General features: G+C 44.1%; 1 protein-coding gene across 3 annotated transcripts in view; it reads left to right on the forward strand.

Annotated features, from left to right (window-relative positions):
- LOC129779311 (nitric oxide synthase) overlaps nt 1-16,315 on the forward strand; it is a 325,833-nt gene that overhangs the window by 255,267 nt on the left and 54,251 nt on the right. The window lies entirely within an intron of this gene.

Below are 16,315 nucleotides of genomic sequence, written 5' to 3' on the forward strand. Positions count from 1 at the left end.
ATATAACAGTTCGGTAATGTCACGTTGTAAGGTTCTTTCACTGTTGCCAGATTCATTCATATTTATCAACAATACGGTTGACTATAACTGATCGTTTCAAAACGCATAACGAACAAATTTGCAAATAGAAATGGTTTACAATATTTGATGATGTGGCCATCTAATACTGAATCGACTTTGAAGAATTGCGATAGGAGATAAAACCTTTTTTCACAAAATAAACTCTCCGCAATAAAAATATCCCGTTATCAATCAAATCACTTTTAGAAACATATTAAGTGTGTGGTTGTGTGTGTGAGACTTGGATGAATGGATCGAGAATTAATGATACAATAACAATTGATGGATATAACACTATAAGATGCGATAGAATTGGGAAAATATGTGGTGGATTGATGATATATGTGAAAAAATGTTTCAAGTATCTTTTAGAATCTTCTTGCGCCGAAATACATGGAAAACATGGAATACATACCCTCAATAATATCATACTCATTGGATTGATCTACAACCATCTTAATCTCGACTGCTCAGAACTTATTCACGAAAAGCTTACTTCTATGAAAACTATACATAATAATATACTTAATAGGCGATTTCAACACCAATCCAATGAATCGAACCCCAAAACCTGAACGTTTTCATGCTACACTCACATCACTATTTTTGTTCAATGTTGGACAAGAACCAACTACTTTTTTTATTGAACAGGGTCTTCCCAGCTAGATCTTTTAATCACTGATAATTTTGAAAATGTGCTAGGGTTTGTTCAATCCGTGTTCCCAACATTTCGCATTATTACTTGATATAAGCATCAATTTTTTTTTTATCCCATTTATTTATTTATCAGGCTCATTAGCACTTTATCTGTAACGGAGCCGGGTTTTTATCGTGTACATGTACATATGTTTATGTTTCTATAAATTGTAAATTACACAGTAGAAGTAGTAGCCATTTAGGCGTTAGATTTTCTGTTCCATTACATTATGGTAAATTACACTGTAGTAGCCATTTAGGCGTAAGGGTATTCTATCTGTTCTTCCATTGTTCAGCAGACCGGACAGCGGAGACAGTTGATATTGATCATTGTTGGGTTATTCATAGAACAGCTGCCCGATGTTTCTTGCAGAGCAGAGCAGTTGTATGGATGAATCGATCTTTGTTCCACCGTGGATCGATCTCCATAGCTGATGATGGTTGCGTGGACGTAGTTATTCTATAACAACACAAAGATGGTCAATTGAGGGCCCTGAGTTTGAACTCACGATCGATCGCTTAGTAAGCGAACGCGTAACCAAGTGGCTACGAAGACCCCTCAATTGTATCAATACGACTTATCTCACTTCTTAACTAGGCGAACCTAGCCAGAATTTTCACCTGCCCTGGGCTTCTGAATGCCAAAGGGGGACTAGGCTCTGCGGAATGCACGTATCTGCATGCTCGTGCTGTTTTAGTCCTGACCGAGGAATTGTCGGACAATCGCGCAGGTGCTAAGGATGACCGACTTTTGGATGCCGGCCAATTCCTTCTCGATGTTCAACACCTTTAGCGCTTCCAGAAGTGTCTTCGGGATAATTCCAGTTCCAGAGAGAACGACTGGAACAATTCTTGGGACCTCCCTTAGCCCCCACAGTTCCTTGAGCTCCACGGCCAATGGTCGGTACTTGCAGATTTTGCGACCGTGGGTCTCCTCCAGATTCTGGTTCAGTGGAATAGCGACACCGATGATGGTGACTTTGCGGTCGCTCTTGTCGTAAACCATTATATCTGGGCGGTTGTGGTGGATCGAGAGGTCGGTCAGAACAGTGCGATCCCAGTACAGCTTGAAACGGTCATTTTCCAGGACAGGTGCAGGCAGGTACCGGTAGTTTGGTACGTTGTCTTCCAGTAGAGCACATTGGAGCGCCAGTTGTCGATGAACAATACGGGCCACGTTGTTGTGGCGCTCGGTGTAGGCTGCGTTGGCCAAAACGGGACAGCCTCCCATAATGTGCTCTATGTTTTCACCTGGTTGATGACACATCCGGCAAATGTCATCAACGTCTTGATGCATACCGCCTGCAGTTTCTCGTCGGCATTATCCTGTCCTGGATGGCTATCATGTCGGCTTCTACTACTGAAGAGAGTTCACCACGCGTTAGCCACAGATTAGATGCGGCCTTGTCGACATGTGGCCGGTCCAGTTGATGGGGGTGGGCACCATGCACTGCCTTCTGCTTCCAAGCTGCAATCTTCTCCTCCACTGTCCGCAGATTGCAGTTTAGTTGGTACTCCGCTTGCGCCAAGTGCACAGCGCTGTATCCTCTGTCAGCGGCGCAGACAGCCCGGTATAGCGCGTTTTGGTTGGCGCGTTCTGCGAAGTACTCGCGCAGTTGTCGTACCTGGGCAACACACAGTGCAGAAATGTCGACGATTCCAAGTCCCCCTTCTTTGCGTGGTAGTGAAACTCTCTCCAGTGCCGATTGAGGATGGTGCATTCCGGCCTCTTTGAATGCTTTCCTCATCCTCCTCTCAAGGTCCTCTAGGTCAGTTTTGCTCCATTTGACTACACCAAAACTGAAGGTCAGCAGGGGAACCGCGAATGTGTTGATCGCGCGTACCTTGTTCCCCGCGTTGAGGAAAGTCCTCAGGACACAGTTCACTCGACTCAAGAACTTGTCTCGCAGCTCCGTCTTGATGTCGGAGTGGCGAATCCCGGTGAGCTGTCGGAATCCAAGATATTTATAGGATTCGCCACGAACCATGTCTCTTATAAACTCACCGTCATAGACCTCGTAGCCTCCGGATTTGGTAAATTGTCCTTTCAGCAAGTGGACACAGCGACACTTGTCGAGGCCGAACTCCATACAGATGTCCCTGCTTATTTCTTCGACAACCCGGATAGCTACACCTAGACGCTGACGTGAATCAGCGTAGACCTTGAGATCGTCCATGTAAAAGGTATGGGTCACTTCTTCGTGGGCGCCGTCGCCATACCTTATTTTATAGCCATGACCGTTTCTATTGAGCGTCGTACTGAGACCCGTCCTACTGCATCAATGTATTTTACCTTATGTTCCAAACAAAATTATAACATTTGCTAACCGTTTATTTTTCTCTGTTGGCTTGCTTTCATTGTGTTTCGATATCTACCGCATTTCGGACAGTATCAGATTTTTTCCTTAGCTGTATGAAATTTCTTACTATCATCTATCTATATGGGGGTTTCCGTAGCCACATTGGTTGCGCGTTCACTTAGTAAGCGATCGATCGTGAGTTCGAAACTCAGGGCTCTCATTGACCATCTTTGTGTTGTTACAGAATAACTACGTTCACGCAACAATCATCAGCGATGCAGATCGATCCACGGTCGTAATAAGATCGATTCATTCATACAACTGCTCTGCTCTGCAAGACACATCGGGCTGCTGTTCTATAAATAAATCAACAATGATCAATCAACTGTCTCCGCTTTCCGGTCTATCTGAATAATGGAAGAACAGAATGAAAACTCTTACGCATAAATGGCTTCTATTTAAATGTGTACCATATGCAAAGGTATAGAAGGGAATACTCTAACGCCGAAAATGGCAACTATGTAATGTGCTAATTATAGATATGATAAACATTGTAACATGTACACGATTAAAATTCGGCTCTGTTACAGCTAAAATGCTAATGAGTCTAGAATTAATAAAAGGGATAAAAAAATCTATCTATATAAATAAAAATAAGAGGCCAAAGCTTTTCGTAAGCAGAAAACCCGAAAAAGGGATGGTCCAATTTTAGCCTTCTTTATTTTGTAGTATTCGTCTCTTCCCATAGATCAACATAGTGGAGAGAAAAATTTCCGGAAAACACTGCAGGAAGATCGAAAAACTGAATGTTCGAAAATTACATCACGATAAGCGTTATTAGTCCATTCGATGTTTGCGCTATCAAAATTGATCTTTGTTCGAAGGTGGAAATTGATTTTCAATCGAAATAACGCACACTTATACCTTCTATCTATATAAATAGAAATGAAAGGCTAACTGTGTTGCTTCAAAAAAAATCCCATATGTTCCACAATGACATTGTTGTTTGTCCAATTAGATTTTGCGTTTGCGGAACTAAGCGTGTTTCGTTAGTATGATGCGAAAATGATTCTCAGGTGGAAAATAGAAATTATGAATGGATATTTACTATTCTGTATCAAACATTTATTCCATGTAACGGAGAAACATGTTATTTGCAAGTGAATCAAGAATCTTGAGCGAAAATTAAGTCTGAAAATAAATTTAGTGAGTTTTGTTCGAAGTAAAAGCAAATTTATAGTAAATGGAAATTGTAAAGATCAATCAATGGATGAATGTTCAAACGAATTGACATCCAAGAAATAATTTTGGGCGAGACGAAGTTCGCCGGGTCAGTTAGTTCGAAATAAAAATCAATGGATTGCGGTCTTTAGGTATATTATCTGTTCGTTACCAGAGTAAAAGCGTTTTTACATATTGTGACATATTATTCTGCTTCTTTATCGTACAACAACTATTTAACTATTGGACAAAAATGGAAATAATTAGGTGGATCCATTCATTTTTAATATTAATAGGACTCAGTTATCCTTGTACCATTATTGCACAGCTTTGATGTAATGAGCAGCCGGATCTGGCCGAAGTATAACTGGGTCACCATGGAATTTGACGAAGGGTGAAATGTGTTTTTGAATGAATTCGGAAATATAGCAATAGAATAACTCTCGCGTAACTTTTGAAAAGGTCCTATGTAACAAATGTAAACAAATCGAGTTAATAGATGCACGCTATTAGTCTTCAATCATTGAATGCATTACAAAAACAATCGTTCACGTATCTATTTTCTTCATCTTTTTATCGCCGATACAAAAAATATCCAATGTACAGATTCGGATTTTAAGCACCCGGCTGTTACTTCGGACGCCACTTTCCTCCGATGCCCGAAACATCCGAAGTAACAAAGCAGTCAAAACAACACGAAGTCGTACTTCGGTCGTTTTGAGTTTTTGTTTCTTACAGTAGTTCTTATTGATTTCAGTTCAATTCAACGGGTGATAACAATAATAATCTGTCTTTAGAACGAAATGCTGATTTTAGGATTGTTGTTTAGTAGTTAGTTTCAAATTCTTATCGTGCAACGTAATATGTCCAATGTGCAAACGCGGGCAGTCAAAACGTCCAATGTAACATTTTTCGCTCCTTGGCTTCAACTTTAAACTCAAATCACGGAACAACAGCTACGATTGGTTTTGGAGAGCTATTCTTGATCGCTAGTGGCGAGAGGAGCGATAAAGATCGATAACTTTTAAGACAATTCGCGGAATAATGTTCGGGTCTTCAACTTCGTTTTTCTCGAGTTGACGAAAATGTTACATTGGACCTTTTCAAAAGTTACGCGAGAACTATCCGACTCACAAACTCCATTGGTGACTAGCGTAAAGTGAACATCAAGGCGCCTAGAAGTATATACTAAGATGGGCCAACTTGCTAAAACCACTCTTCAGCCATCTTGGAAGTCTACTGTGTTTTGTTTGTAAACAAAACACAATACGCCATTGGCGAAGCTCGCTCGTGATCAGTCTGTCTCTTTCACGCTACAAGCAAGTAATTCCCCTTCTACTTTCTTCCGTGCTGTTTTCATATACCGCTCCCCTAACCAACTTAGTGACGAAACGGCCTCACCTAGTACCATGGACCCGTCTTGGTGAACATATGACCAGAGGTCTAACGCGGGACACCAACAAAAAAACAACGTTGTTTATATAAGTTATGTAAACATAAGCTGAAAAAATATACAAAAATAGTTTCACCAGTCTCGTTTATTCGTGAAATTCTTGGCATAACAAACATTGCGATAAGTTTCAAAAAATCTTCAGTATAAATATATTTTTCCCCAAGAACTTTCAGTTCATGTTGTACATTTAGTGGTATGAACTTATTACTTACTCTTTCACGGTGCTTAAACCAGAGATCGTCAATTTCAGATGCAACTTACAACTGATTGTAATATTGTCACTCTCAATATCCTTAACTGTAGTATGGAAAACTGCATCCTGACAACCACATTTCAGATCATTTATCTTCGAAAAAGTCTCGAAGAACTCTGGGGCCATTATTTGAGAACTAGCCACATCGATAACTATGGCGCAGAATTTTCATATACTTCACCTTTCATGAAAATCTTTCAGGGTCGACAGTATAAATATAAAAATGTAGTTAAAAACAGAGGAAGAAGTTTCTTGTCTTGATGATTCAAAACATCGGAAAAAAATATAAGAAAAGGTTTGTACTCTATGCTCTTTATGATCTGCCCAACAGAACACGGTATCAGAGCATTCGTTTCATTCGGTTACGATTCCCACAAAAATCACAGAAAAATTTTGGCTCATAGAGAAAATTCTCTAAAACTAGCAACTAAGTCAGTTTTGCTAAACGCGGGACGTATTCTAACGCGGGACACTTTGCCGAAGCGCGGGACCGTTCCGGCGAAAAGCGGGACGTCTGGTCAGTTCAGACTAGAGCCACCAGATCACACCCCTATCAGCTTGATGTGTTGACGTTGAGAGTTTGTTTGGGAATGTTGTTGCTAGGTTCATTTTCGCGTCGTTCAAACTTTCAACACTCACAATGCTGGTTGGGGTTTGACTGAATGTTGTATCTTCAGCCCTTTTCTTATATATGCATCGCGTTGATGCAATATGATTCTTTGAGTGGCACGAAAATGGGCAGAGCAACTACATACCCAGAAGCCATGCTATATAAGTTTACTCTCGAATTGAATGGAATGAAGGAATGCAGCTTGTTGCATTAAAATGCATGTACGAATAAAATCGACCTCTTTCATCATTACATTGTTCACTTGTTTTACTATTCCCACTCTATATGTCGTGGGCAAAAACATACGTGGAGATCTTTTCTCTTAATTTGTGTATTCGGAATCAAAATCCATCCATTAATTGAAGTGATATTTACGTTCAAAATATTTCACGTTTTCCACCCGAAACCTTGAAAGAGGGTTCTATATTGAAAGATTAGACGTAGTCCCACGTCAAAAGACGGGTGGGTAATGCCGGGTACATAACCGAAGAGACGTAGGGCTCCTTTTGGTCGGAACCATGTTTGACATTTCACTACTTTTCTATTGTTTATCTCAAGAAAAATAAAATGTTATTCATTATGATAGATGCGTAGAAATATTTCCTATCATCTTCGCGATCTACTGAGAAATACTCGAGTTATAAACGTTCGAAATCTTTCATTTTTTTCCACAAGTTCCGTACCTAGATTTTTATTTTACCCCCCATATCTTCCGGTTAGACGTAGTCCTACGTCAATAACAAATGACGCCTAGGAAAAATCGCCAATGTATCAAACATATGTGTTAGCTTGGTGCACGACGTTTTTCATTTTGATAAAAATCGATTCGCATTCCCTGCTTACGTCATCTTTTGTCAAACAACGGGAATTTAGTTGCGCACCTAATATATGTCACTGATAAATGAAAATGAATAAGAGAATTGTGCTATTCAACGTTAATAGCCGTTTTCAAGTCTATATCCCGTATGATAACCGCTAAATAGGAATAATGTGTACCATTTTTACATCACTGTAATGTACTCAGGAAACCAAAAAATTTGAGCGGTTAGGCTATCGTAAACGAGTTGGAGTTGCTGAAGGTTTGGATGGACATTATTGAAAAATAATTATAAAATAAATTAAGCAAACAAAAATGGGAATCTGTATAAGTAACGTGTTTTTTCTGGAAACTTTGTTTTCTCACCTGGTGGCACATTTATTTCAGAATATATGCGAATGATTTGGCCATAATTTATTTTCAGCATGTAGAATATCTTTTTATGACGTGGCGTAGCGGTTTTTTTATTTTATAATTTTATTTTTCGGGATGAGGATTTTTCTGATTGTTGACACAAAAATTCAAAAAAAACTGCATATAATCGCCATTTGACAACTTTTTGAATTTTGAAAAAAAAATAAAACGCTACGTACTAGATACCTTTCTACATATTTTAATCAAATTTCAGCTAATTAGCCCCCACATCAATTTTCCATCCATTTTAAAGGACATTTACGCGTACAACTACCAGCCCCTAATGAACAATGTTTTGAGTCCCAATTTTGTTTAGATACATCTTCAAACACATCCCAACACGCCGTAGGAGATATGAACACTTTTCTACATCTCAAATGATGCGGCACCAAACTTATAAGATCTACATTCTCAATTCTATATTTTTATGATTGGTTTGATTTTACAAAATATGTCTTACTATAAATAAAATCGCTAAAAAATAAAGCGCGGTCGTCGTGAACAGTCGTAAACGGTCGTAAATGTTCGTATTCTTGACGTAAACACAAACATAGTGAGAGAGTAAGCAGCTGCGATGCGTTTTTTGTGTGAGAGAGTGTGTGCGTCTGCGTGTGTTCGTTTGCGTGTACATTTGCGTGTATTTTTTTTTTTTTTTTTTTTTTTTTTTTTTAAAGAGGTGAGGAACGCTCTACCAGCCTTACCTGGGAAGGGTTAACCCAGACGTCGAGTGGGGATCGCACCCACAAAAACCAAGCCCTCTACTCGTTGCCTTATTCCCCCTGGGACCACATCTAGGCGACTACTTCAGGGGGCGGCTGTGCTCATGCACTTCTCGAGTTTTCAACGCAAACTAGCGTTGTCCTTCCCTTTTTCTCAATATTTTTTTCTTTCCATTCGTTATTAATTCCACTGCGCTGATGTCCTCTTCGCAGGCATTTTGAATTTACCCGTCGAGACGTGAACCGATTAGGAATTGCCCTCCAACTTGACGCGCAACCCGTCACAGCCACCCTCGCGGGGTTTCTCACCTGTCGAGACGTGAACCGATTAGGAAGCGCCCTCCAACTTGACGCGCGCCCCGTCACAGTCACCCTCGCAGGATTTCTCTTCCCAACGGAGCGCCGATTAGGCAGTGCCCTCCAACCTGACGCGCACTCCGTCACAGCTACTCTCGTGGGGTATTCACCATTTTGATCGTGGCTTCATCCTTGATGCTCGTTCCTTCGAAATGTTCGCGGTGTTCCTCCATCCAGGCCACGATCAGGCGTTGTCAGGTAGGCCTTTTGCTGTTCTCCGCGGCAGTATCCGTTTACCTGTCGAGACGTGCACCGATTAGGAAGCGCCCTCCAACTTGACGCGCGCCCCGTCACAGTCACCCTCGCAGGATTTCTCTTCCCAGCGGAGAGCCGATTAGGTGGTGCCCTCCAACACAACGCGCACCCCGTCACAGCTACTCTCGTGAGGTACCATCTCTTGCAACAGCCGTCGCCGTTGTTCACCTTTCACCGTCGGACGTTGTCAGCACTTTGGTCAGCCCTCCACCTTCGCTGCAGCTCCGACATGATTTGTGTGATTGCACTGCTCACGGCATTCCAGATCATCTCGTCGCGACACATCTCCTCCACAATATTCTCGACATGAAGTGCAGGCAGCCCCTCGCGCCTTTCGGTGAACCTGGGACAGACAAAAACGACGTGCTCCGGTGTTTCCTCCATATCTCCACACTCCGGACAGAGGGGTGAAACTGCGTGCCCGAACCGGTGTAGATATTGCCTGAAACAGCCATGCCCAGACAGAAACTGCGTCAAGTAAAAGTTAACTTCACCGTGTTTCCTGTTCAACCAGGTCGAAAGTACCGGTATCAGCCTGTACGTCCATCTACCATTTTCTGCCGTATCCCATTCATACTGCCATTTGTCCAACGACTCCGCTCTCATCAATTTCCGGATACCTCTGCTTTCCCGTCGCTTGTAGCACTCGCTATCTTCCGCCAGAGTGATGCAGATGGGAATCATTCCGGCGATTACACACACAGCTTCTGTCGAAATGGTCCTATAAGCACTTACGACTCGCATGGCCATGAGTCGGAATGTGCTGTTCAGCTTCCTCCGATTTCGGTGGGTTTCCAGAGCCGCCAACCAGGCAGGGCCACCATACCTCAGTATCGACGAAGATACACTTGCCAAGAGACGCCTCTTGCTGCTGCTTGGGCCAAAGCTATTTGGCATGATCCTCGCCACCACGTTGATGGCCTTTGACGCCTTCCCACATGCATAGTCGACGTGCTGGTTGAAGTTCAGCCGGTCGTCGATCATGACTCCGAGGTACTTCACCGCCCGCTTCGAAACGATGGTATGTCCTCCGACCGATACCTCTGCCCGCAGCACTGCCTTACAATTGCTCACTAACAGCACCTCGGTTTTGTGATGTGCCATCTGGAGCTTTACGCTGTCCATCCAACTACCGATCATGTCTACAGCCTCAGTCGCCAACATTTCCACCTCCTGAAGCGTCTCGCCGATTACCGTTGTTACGATGTCGTCCGCGAAGCCCACGATCTCCACACCTCTGGGTAGCTTCAGCCTTAGAACACCGTCGTACATCGTGTTCCAAAGCGTAGGACCTAGGATGGAGCCTTGTGGAACTCCCGCCGAGATATTCTTCACTATCTGTCCCCTGTCTGTGTTGTATACCAGGATCCGATTCTGGAAATAACTCCTCAGTATCCTGTACAGGTAGCTAGGGACCTTCAATCTGTGTAGCGCCTCGGCGATGGCCTCCCAGCTGGCACTATTGAAGGCGTTCTTCACGTCAGTCAAAATCACCGCGCAGTAACGGTCGCCTCTTCGTTTTTGTTTAAGCGAGACCTGAGCTTTCTCGATAACTGTCCGAATAGCGTCCACTGTCGACTTTCCTTTCCGGAACCCGAACTGCATTTTCGACAATCCGTGGTCATCCTCCGTGCATTTCACCAGTCTGTTGAGAATAACCCTTTCCAAGAGCTTTCCCAAAGTATCCAACAAACAAATAGGCCTATACGACGCTGGATCTCCAGGTGGCTTTCCTGGTTTCGGGAGCAGCACCAACTTTTGTATCTTCCATTCCGCAGGGAAGAGACCGTCATCCAGGCATTTCTGCAGCACCACCCTGAACATGTCGGGGAAAGCAAGGATCGCCGATTTCAGGGCCACATTGGGGATTCCGTCGGGGCCGGGTGCTTTTTTCAACTTTAGACCTTTTGCCACCGCGATGAGTTCTTCGTTGGTGACTTGTGCGTTCTCTGCTTCGTCCTCACCGTACAGTGTGGGTGGCCACGTCGGTGGGTCGTGCTGCGGAAAGAGTCCATTCACAATGACCTCGAGTTTTTCCGGACATAATTCCATGGGAGTCGTTGAACTACGGAATTTCGCCATCACGATTCGATATGCTTCACCCCAAGGATTTGCGTCGACGTCACGACACAGCTCCCTATAGCAGTTCGATTTGCTCCTACGTATCTCTCGTTTCAAGGCGGCTCTGGTCGCTCGGAAAGACGCGCGGTGCTCCTCTCTCTCTACATCGGTTCGTGCCCTCTGGACTCTTCTTCTGGCTCGTAGACAGTTAGCGCGGAGGATGCTGAGTGTCTCGTTCCACCAGTAGGCTGGACGTCGTTCATTCGTCGGGTTCAGTCTTCTCGGCATCGCTGTATCGCATGCCCTCACCAATGTTCCTGTTAGCCCGTCGGCGCTCAGATTAAGAGTTCTGCTGTCTATGCGTAGTGCTTCGACGAAAAGCTCCTTGTCAAAAACCTTTGTCCTCCACTTCCGCTCAAAGGTTTTTGTATTCCGTACCGCTGCGGGATTCCGTTGGCCGACACTATACAGGATTGCCTGGTGGTCGCTGTGTGTGTATCCCTCCGACACTCTCCACTTCGTATTAGCCGCCAGTGATGGACTGCAGAAAGTTACATCGATGATGGATTCGCGGCCGTCCCTTCGAAAGGTGCTGCTAGTGCCTTCGTTCAGAAGTGTGACGTCTAGTTTTGCGAAGGCTTCTAGTAGGCTGTACCCCCTGGCGTTGGTGCATCTGCTTCCCCACTCCTCAGCCCAGGCGTTGAAGTCTCCTCCGATGATGACTGGTTTGCGGCCGCTGACCTTATCCGTGAGTACGTCCAACATCTCGTGAAACTGCTCCGCTGACCATCTTGGGGGTGCATAGCAACTACACATGAAGATTCCGTTGATTTTGACGATCACGAAACCTTCCTGTGAGCTTTCCACCACTTCTTGGATGGGGTACCTTCCCATCACTAGTATTGCAGCCATCCCTGCTTTATCCACCACCCATTTTCCGTTATCGCGAGGAACTCGGTACGGTTCTGCGATCATTGCAACGTCGCATTTAGTTTCAGTTGTTGACTGCCACAACAATTGCTGTGCTATGTCGCAATGATTGAGGTTGAGCTGGGTAACCTCCATTACTGCGAACCCGCAATCGCCTTTTTGTACGCCGGACATTTGAAGCTACCTGTGACGTGGTCGTTTCCGTCCTCCTCCTTGCACAACATGCACCTCGGTTGCTTGGTGCAGTCTCTAGCAACGTGACCTTCCGTCCCGCACTTCCTGCACAATTTCGATCTGTCAGGACCACCGCAGTTTTTCGCCTGGTGACCGAAGCCCATGCATTGAAAGCATCTCTCCATTTGCTTGGCCATACGAGGGGGAGCTTTCATCGGGCACACGGACCACCCCACTTTTATTTTACCCTTCTCCACCAGTTTATTCGCAGCTTGTTTCGAGAGCCGTATCGAGGCCGTTTGTGTCCCACCGTATGCCTTTCTCAGTCGGATTGTCATTGGCACATCGCCAAGGTCACATTGTGACTGTAACGCAGTTCTCAATTCCTCAACAGTCGTGATCTCGTCCAGATACCGGCACTCGATGGTTGATTCCTGAGAGAGAGCTCTCACCTTCGCCTCCTCCCCTAGTGACTTCTCAATGAGTTGTTTGAAAGCGGAGCTCTTAACCGCTGGATCTTTTTTAAGCTCGAAGAGCATCTCGCCTTTCTGCGTGCGCCTAGTTTTCACGACGTTCTCGCCCAGTGTCTGCAACTCCGGATCGTCTCTCACTTTCCGAAGGATAGCTGCATACGATACTCCTGCTGACACTTCAACGATCAAAGCATCGCCCTTGATTCGCTCCACTCGAGGTCCGAGTTTCTTCTTTTCCTGCTCAACTTTTTTCTTCTTCTCCTTCTGTTTTTTTGCGTTTTTCTGCCTGGTTATCGACAGTACGCCATTCACTGCTTTCACCTCCTTTCGCGTTACTCAGATCGTTCTTGGCCTTTTTCAGCTCTTCTTCTTCTCCTGGGGTGTCCCTCCTTCTCTTGTCCGATCGTGTGTTCAGAGGACCCTTCGGCGTCTCAAGTATCTCGACGGGTTTCTCATTCGCCTCGAGCAGAGCCTTTTCAGCACCCTCTGCTCTCATCTGCAGCTCCTTATGCTCGCGTTCAGCAACCATGACGACCGATCTGATGCTCGTCACCAGATGTTTTATTTTTAAGTGGACATTGTTTTTGTCCTTTACGAACTCGTAAAGTTCGTTGACCTTTTTCCTAACGTCCGTGATGCTGAGCCTCCCAAGTTGCCCTTCTTGGGATGCGCTTGAGGTCAGCGTAAACAACTGGCTCTGTACGGAGCCAAGATCTCCTTGGAATGCTTGGGCAGCAAACACTTCTTGTGGTTTTGTGTTGCTTGTACTCGTTGTGGCTACTCGAGTGACAGGTGACCTCAGCATTCGTCCGCTTCTCGCGAACACATTCTCCTCTCCATCGTTTGTTGGTGTGTTATTGCAACTATTCATATTTTTCTGGGTCCCAACACATACATTTGCGTGTATGTGTTTGTGTGTGCGTGTGTGTGTGTTTTTGCATGTACGTGTGCGTGTGCGTTTGCGGGAGTGTGTGTTTTGGTTAGTTGATTGGTTGATGTAATCAAAAACAGTGTGAGAGAGTGAGCAGTCAGCAGCTGCGATGCGTTTTTTTGTGTGTGAGACTGTGCGCGTCTGCGTGTGTACATGTGTTCATTTGTGCGTGTATGTGTTTGTGTGTGCGTTTTTTTAGAGCAGCGAGTAGAGAGTAGAGAGAGTGGAAAGGAGATAGTAGAAAGGAGAGAGGAGAGAGTAGAGACAGTAGAGAGTAGAGAGAGTAGGGAGGAGAGAGTAGAGAGTAGAGAGTAGAGAGTAGAGAGTAGAGAGTAGAGAGTAGAGAGTAGAGAGTAGAGAGTAGAGAGTAGAGAGTAGAGAGTAGAGAGTAGAGAGTAGAGAGTAGAGAGTAGAGAGTAGAGAGTAGAGAGTAGAGAGTAGAGAGTAGAGAGTAGAGAGTAGAGAGTAGAGAGTAGAGAGTAGAGAGTAGAGAGTAGAGAGTAGAGAGTAGAGAGTAGAGAGTAGAGAGTTGAGAGTAGAGAGTAGAGAGTAGAGAGCAGAGAGTAGAGAGTATAGAGAGTAGAGAGAGTAGAGAGTAGGGAGAGTATGAGGAGTGAAGAGAGAGTGGAGAGAGTAGAGAGTAAGGAGAGTAGAATGAGTAGAAAGTAGAGAGAATAGAGAGTAGAGAGAGTAGAAAATAGGGAGAGTAGAGAGAGTAGAGAGATTAGAGAGTAGGGAGAGTAGAGAGAGCACAGAATAGAGAGTAGAGAGTAGAAAGTAGAGAGAATAGAGAGTAGAGAGAGTAGAAAATAGGGAGAGTAGAGAGAGTAGAGAGATTAGAGAGTAGGGAGAGTAGAGAGTAGAGAGTATAGAGAGTAGAGAGAGTAGAGAGTAGGGAGAGTATGAGGAGTGAAGAGAGAGTAGAGAGAGTGGAGAGAGTAGAGAGTAAGGAGAGTAGAATGAGTAGAAAGTAGAGAGAATAGAGAGTAGAGAGAGTAGAAAATAGGGAGAGTAGAGAGAGTAGAGAGATGAGAGAGTAGGGAGAGTAGAGAGAGAGCACAGAGTAGAGAGTAGAGATAGTAGAGAGTAGAAAGTAAAGAGAGTAGAGAGAGTGGAGAGTAGAGAGAGTAGAGAGTAGAGAGAGTAGAGAGTAGAGAGAGTAGAGAGTAGAGAGAGTAGAGAGTAGAGAGAGTAGAGAGTAGAGAGTAGAGAGTATAGAGAGTAGAGAGAGTAGAGAGTAGGGAGAGTATGAGGAGTGAAGAGAGAGTAGAGAGAGTGGAGAGAGTAGAGAGTAAGGAGAGTAGAATGAGTAGAAAGTAGAGAGAGTAGAAAATAGGGAGAGTAGAGAGAGTAGAGAGATGAGAGAGTAGGGAGAGTAGAGAGAGCACAGAGTAGAGAGTAGAGAGTAGAAAGTGAAGAGAGTAGAGAGAGTGGAGAGTAAAGAGAGTAGAGAGAGTAAAGAGTAGAGAGAGTAGAGAGTAGAGAGTAGAGAGAGTAGAGAGAGTAGAGAGAGTAGAGAGAGTAGAGAGAGTAGAGAGTAGAGAGTAGAGAGAGTAGAGAGAGTAGCGAGAGTAGCGAATAGGGAGAGTATGAGGAGTGAAGAGAGAGTAGAGAGAGTGGAGAGAGTAGAGAGTAAGGAGAGTAGAATGAGTAGAAAGTAGAGAGAATAGATAGTAGAGAGAGTAGAAAATAGAGAGAGTAGAGAGAGTAGAGAGATGAGAAAGTAGGGAGAGTAGAGAGAGCACAGAGTAGAGAGTAGAGATAGTAGAGAGTAGAAAGTAAAGAGAGTAAAGAGAGTAAAGAGTTGAGAGAGTAGAGAGTAGAGAGTAGAGAGAGTAGAGAGTAGAGAGTAGAGAGAGTAGAGAGTAGAGAGAGTACAGAGTAGAGAATAGAGATATTAAAGAGTAGAGAGAGTAGAAAGTAGGGAGGGTAGAAAGAGTAGAGAGTAGAGAGTAGAGGGTAGGAAGAGTAGAGAGTAGAGAGTAGAGAGTAGGGAGTAGAGAGTAGAGAGTAGGGAGTAGAGAGTAGAGAGTAGAGAGTAGAGAGTAGAGAGTAGAGAGTAGAGAGTAGAGAGAGAGTAGAGAGAGTACAGAGTAGAGAGAGTACTGAGTAGAGAGTAGAGATAGTAGAGAATAGAGAGAGTAGAGAGTAGGTAGAGTAGAGAGTAGAGAGTAGGAAGAGTAGAGAGTAGAGAGTAGGAAGAGTAGAGAGTAGAGAGAGTAGAGAGAGTACAGAGTAGAGAGTAGAGATAGTAGAGAATAGAGAGAGTAGAGAGTAGAGAGTAGAGAGAGTAGAGAGTAGAGATAGTAGAAAGTAGAGAGTGGAGAGAGTAGAGAGTAGAGAGAGTGAAGAGTAGAGAGAGTAGAGAGTAGAGACGGTACAGAGTAGAGAGTAGAGATAGTAGAGAGTAGGAAGAGTAGAGAGTAGAGAGTAGGAAGAGTAGAGAGTAGAGAGAGTAGAGAGAGTACAGAGTAGAGAGTAGAGATAGTAGAGATAGTAGAGAATAGAGAATAGAGAGAGTAGAGAGTAGAGAGTAGAGATAGTAGAGAGTAGAGATAGTAGAAAGTAGAGAGTGGAGAGAGTAGAGAGTA

Source organism: Toxorhynchites rutilus, chromosome 3 (genome assembly GCF_029784135.1).
Source record: "Toxorhynchites rutilus septentrionalis strain SRP chromosome 3, ASM2978413v1, whole genome shotgun sequence".
NCBI classification, from domain to species: Eukaryota; Metazoa; Arthropoda; class Insecta; order Diptera; family Culicidae; genus Toxorhynchites; species Toxorhynchites rutilus.